Below are 5,000 nucleotides of genomic sequence, written 5' to 3'. Positions count from 1 at the left end.
ACTAACTAACTCTCTCACAGTCTAACTAACTAACCCTCTCACAGACTAACTAACTCTCTCACAGTCTAACTAACTAACTCTCTCACAGTCTAACTAACTAACCCTCTCACAGTCTAACTAACTAACTCTCTCACAGTCTAACTAACTAACCCTCTCACAGACTAACTAACTCTCTCACAGTCTAACTAACTAACCCTCTCACAGTCTAACTAACTAACCCTCTCACAGTCTAACTAACTATCCCTCTCACAGTCTAACTAACCCTCTCACAGTCTAACTAACCCTCTCACAGTCTAACTAACTAACCCTCTCACAGTCTAACTAACCCTCTCACAGACTAACTAACTAACCCTCTCACAGTCTAACTAACTATCCCTCTCACAGTCTAACTAACCCTCTCACAGACTAACTAACTAACCCTCTCACAGTCTAACTAACTAACCCTCTCACAGTCTAACTAACCCTCTCACAGACTAACTAACTAACCCTCTCACAGTCTAACTAACTAACCCTCTCACAGTCTAACTAACCCTCTCACAGTCTAACTAGTCCGTCTCTCCGTCTTTTCTTTTCCGTCTGTTTATGTTTCTTGAATTTTCCCTCTTAATTCCCTCTTCCTATTTTCAGGTCGTCAAGTTAAAACAATGAAACAGGATTGTTTCCTGTTTGCCCTTTCAATATAAAAGCTTGTTTTCATTAAGCAACTCTCCCACCATAAGGTTCATGACTCAGCAGCTCCTCTCGATCTCATCTCATGGTCTTCTTGAGCAGATGTTTTACAGAGTCATGTGTTCACCATGAATCCATAAACTTCTGTTTTTATATTATTATTATGACATTTACACAGTGAAGTAATCAATCGATCAATTCAGATCAATAAGAACCAGGTCAGCACTCTGACCTCTGACCTCTGGGAGACAAACCTTCTGGACACCAGGCTTTTACTCTGAAAAACAATCCTCTGCTTCCTGTGGTGTTGATTCTGTGAGTGAGTGTGTGAGTGTGTGTGTGTGTGTGTGTGTGTGTGTGTGGGGGGGGGGGTCCACATGTGTGTAACATTAACAGAGGGGGGGTCAGCCTGTTTCCTTGAAAACAAAGCGGACTCCACTCAGAGAGCTGAAGGTCTCGGTTCTGCTGAGGAGTACTAGCACCATCAGCCCGGTTCTTTAACTACTAATCCTGTCAAGGGTCGTGGGGGGGGGTCTGGAGGACTGAGACTCAGAGACAGACAACCAATCACATCCACTAATTTAACTGAAGCTGCATGTATTTAGACCGGAGAACCCAGAGAGAACCCAGAGAAAACTCAGAAAGGAACCAAAGAGAAGCTAGAGAAAACAAAGAAAGAACGCAAAGAGAACCCAGAGAGGAACCAAAGACCCCAGAGAAAACAAAGAAAGAACGCAAAGAGAACCCAGAGAGGAACCAAAGACCCCAGAGAAAACATAGAAAGAATGCAAAGAGAACCCAGAGAGAAGGAACCAAAGACCCTAGAGAAAACATAGAAAGAATGCAAAGAGAACCCAGAGAGGAACCAAAGACCCCAGAGAAAACATAGAAAGAATGCAAAGAGAACCCAGAGAGAACGAAGAGAGAGACAAGTAGAAGATTAGTTAAATTAGTTAACATGTTCAGTTTGTTCAGGGTGACAGAAGGAAGTTAATCTGATCAGATTATCACAACATCACTCCTCCTCTCTCTCTCTCTCTCTCTCTCTCTCTCTCTCTCTCTCTCTCTCTCTCTCTCTCTCTCTCTCTCTCTCTCTCTCTCTCTCTCTGTCTCTCTCTCTGTCTCTCTCTCTCTCTCTCTCTCTGTCTCTGTCTGTCTCTCTGTCTGTCTCTCTCTCTGTCTCTCTCTCTCTCTCTCAGTGTTAGTTGGTGTCTCTCGCCCGGCTGCAGAGCAGATGGTCCGTGTTGCCGTGACGATCAGAGATGAAGCGTCTTTAAAGGAACAAATAAAGACTCGTCTCATAATCGTCGTGTGGACTCTGAGACAGCGAGGTACCTTTATTGATTATTCTATCGGGGATCAATAAGAATGAATATGAATGAAACCATTAACAGTTAATTCATTGTTTTAACAGTTTTAATTGTTTTAACAGTTTTAACTGTTTTAATTGTTTTAACAGTTTTAATTGTTTTAATAGTTTTAACAGTTTTAACAGTTTTAATTGTTTTACTTGTTTTAACAGTTTTAATTGTTTTAATAGTTTTAACAGTTTTAACAGTTTTAATTGTTTTAACAGTTTTAATTGTTTTAATAGTTTTAACAGTTTTAACAGTTTTAATTGTTTTAACAGTTTTAATTGTTTTAACAGATTTAAATGTTTTAACTGTTTTTATTGTTTTAACAGTTTTAATTGTTTTAATTGTTTTAACAGTTTTAATTGTTTTAACAGTTTTAATTGTTTTAATAGTTTTAACAGTTTTAACAGTTTTAATTGTTTTAATAGTTTTAACAGTTTTAACAGTTTTAATTGTTTTAATAGTTTTAACAGTTTTAACAGTTTTAATGTTCATTATTTGATATTTATTATTTCCTTTAGTGTAGAGTAATGTAAACGTCTTAAAGACATCAAGCGTTGGTTGAAAGCTCCAGAAGAGCCACTAAATGGACTTCTTATGGATTTAGTTTACATTTCTATTAATATGATCATGTTTTTCACATAAAGTGTCTCATTTTCTAAAAACCTGAACTCTTAACCTGCTGAGGTCAAAGGTCAAAAGGTTAAAGTTTTAGAAATTACATGTTCAAAGTCCCTCTGAGGAATCAGTCAAATGAGATCTGACAGAAACAGACGCTCAGACACTCAGAGCAGCTGCTCAACGAGTCTTTACTGACACGGGTTCTAAAACGAGTCTTTACTGACACGGGTTCTAAAACAAGTCTTTACTGACACGGGTTCTAAAACAAGTCTTTACTGACATGTTTTATAACAAGTCTTTACTGACATGTTTTAGAACAAGTCTTTACTGACAAGGGTTCTATAATGAATTTTATTTGTAATGCACTTTATATTGAGCAAACAATCTCAAAGTGCTACATAAGAAAAAAAAAAGAAAAGTAAAAAGTTAAAATTTAGAGATAGAACGTCTCTCCAAAGGAAACAACTAATGAAAGGCTTTTTTAAAAAGGTAGGTTTTTAGGCCTTTTTTAAAAGTGTCCAGGGTCAGTGGTGCTCTCAGGTGGTCAGGGAGAGCATTCCAAAGACAGGGAGCGGCGTGACAGAAAGCTCTGTCTCCCATGGTTCGGAGTTTGGTCCTTGGGATCTGCAGGAGGTTTGCCTGACCGGAGCGGAGGTGTCGTGAAGTGGGCTGAGGGGTGATTAGCTCCTTCAGGTAAATAGGAGCATTACCATGGAGGCACTGGTGGGTCAGTAGGGAAACCTTGTATTTAATCCTGAATGGGACAGGGAGCCAGTGGAGGGATTTGAGAATTGGTGTGATGTGGTCAAATTTTCGTGTCCTTGTAAGGATCCGGGCAGCACAGTTTTGAATGTATTGGAGTTTTTGGATGTTTTTGTTGGAGATCCCGGCAAGAAGAGCATTACAGTAGTCCAGCCTGGTGGAGACAAAGGCATGGACGAGTTTTTCTGCATCTGGGAGAGAGAGTGATGGACGGAGTTTTGCAATGTTTTTTAGGTGGTAAAAAGAGTTTTTGCAAAGCTGTTTGATGTGAAGTTCAAAGGTCAGGTGGGGGTCCATTATTACACCAAGGTTGGTGACTGATGGAGAAAGGTGGATGTCGTGGCCGGCGAAGGTGATACTGGTAATGGTGGATGACCGGGTCTGATGTGGGGTGCCAATGAGAATGGCTTCAGTTTTTGAACTGTTAAGCTGCAGAAAATTCTCCTTCATCCACGCCTTTGTCTCCCCCAGGCAGGTGGTGAGTGTGGAAGATGGCAGGGTGTCAGAGGATGCTGGGTTGATTTTGAAATAAAGTTGGGTGTCATCAGCATAGCAATGGAAAGATATTCCATGCCGGCTGATGACACGGCCAAGGGGAAGCATGTAGACAGTGAAAAGGGGGGGTCCGAGGACTGACCCTTGGGGGACACCACAACAAGTCTTCACTGACACGGGTTCTAAAACAAGTCTTTACTGACACGAGTTTTATAACAAGTCTTTACTGACACGGGTTCTAAAACAAGTGTTTACTGACACGAGTTCTATAACAAGTCTATATCGACACAAGTTCTATAACAAGTGTTTACTGACACGGGTTCATAACAAGTCTTTACTGACACAGGTTCTAAAACAAGTCTTTACTGACATGTTTTATAACAAGTCTTTACTGACATGTTTTATAACAAGTCTTTACTGACAAGGGTTCTATAACAAGTCTTCACTGACACGGGTTCTAAAACAAGTCTTTACTGACACGAGTTTTATAACAAGTCATTACTGACACAAGTTCTAAAACAAGTGTTTACTGACACTAGTTCTAAAACAAGTCTTTATTGACACGTGTTCTATAACAAGTCTTCACTGACACGAGTTCTAAAACGAGTCTTTACTGACACGGGTTCTAAAACGAGTCTTTACTGACACGGGTTCTAAAACAAGTCTTTACTGACACGAGTTTTATAACAAGTCATTACTGACACAGGTTCTAAAACAAGTCTTCACTGACACGAGTTCTAAAACGAGTCTTTACTGACACGGGTTCTAAAACGAGTCTTTACTGACACGGGTTCTAAAACAAGTCTTTACTGACACGGGTTCTAAAACAAGTCTTTACTGACATGTTTTATAACAAGTCTTTACTGACATGTTTTATAACAAGTCTTTACTGACAAGGGTTCTAAAACAAGTCTTTACTGACACGGGTTCTAAAACAAGTCTTTACTGACATGTTTTATAACAAGTCTTTACTGACATGTTTTAGAACAAGTCTTTACTGACAAGGGTTCTATAACAAGTCTTCACTGACACGGGTTCTAAAACAAGTCTTTACTGACACGAGTTTTATAACAAGTCTTTACTGACACGGGTTCTAAA

At 39.5% G+C, this 5,000-nt stretch overlaps 1 protein-coding gene across 1 annotated transcript in view; it reads left to right on the top strand.

Annotated features, from left to right (window-relative positions):
• fibcd1a (fibrinogen C domain containing 1a) overlaps nt 1–5,000 on the top strand; it is a 24,891-nt gene that overhangs the window by 1,736 nt on the left and 18,155 nt on the right. The window contains exon 2 of the mRNA XM_054611289.1: nt 1,869–2,000. The gene's annotated coding sequence lies outside the window, so the exon portion shown is untranslated. The remainder of the gene's footprint in view (nt 1–1,868; nt 2,001–5,000) is intronic.

This window comes from Anoplopoma fimbria, chromosome 13 (genome assembly GCF_027596085.1).
Source record: "Anoplopoma fimbria isolate UVic2021 breed Golden Eagle Sablefish chromosome 13, Afim_UVic_2022, whole genome shotgun sequence".
NCBI lineage: Eukaryota > Metazoa > Chordata > Actinopteri > Perciformes > Anoplopomatidae > Anoplopoma > Anoplopoma fimbria.
The sequence above is the reverse complement of the archived record's forward strand: the minus strand, read 5'-3'. Positions and strand labels throughout refer to the sequence as shown.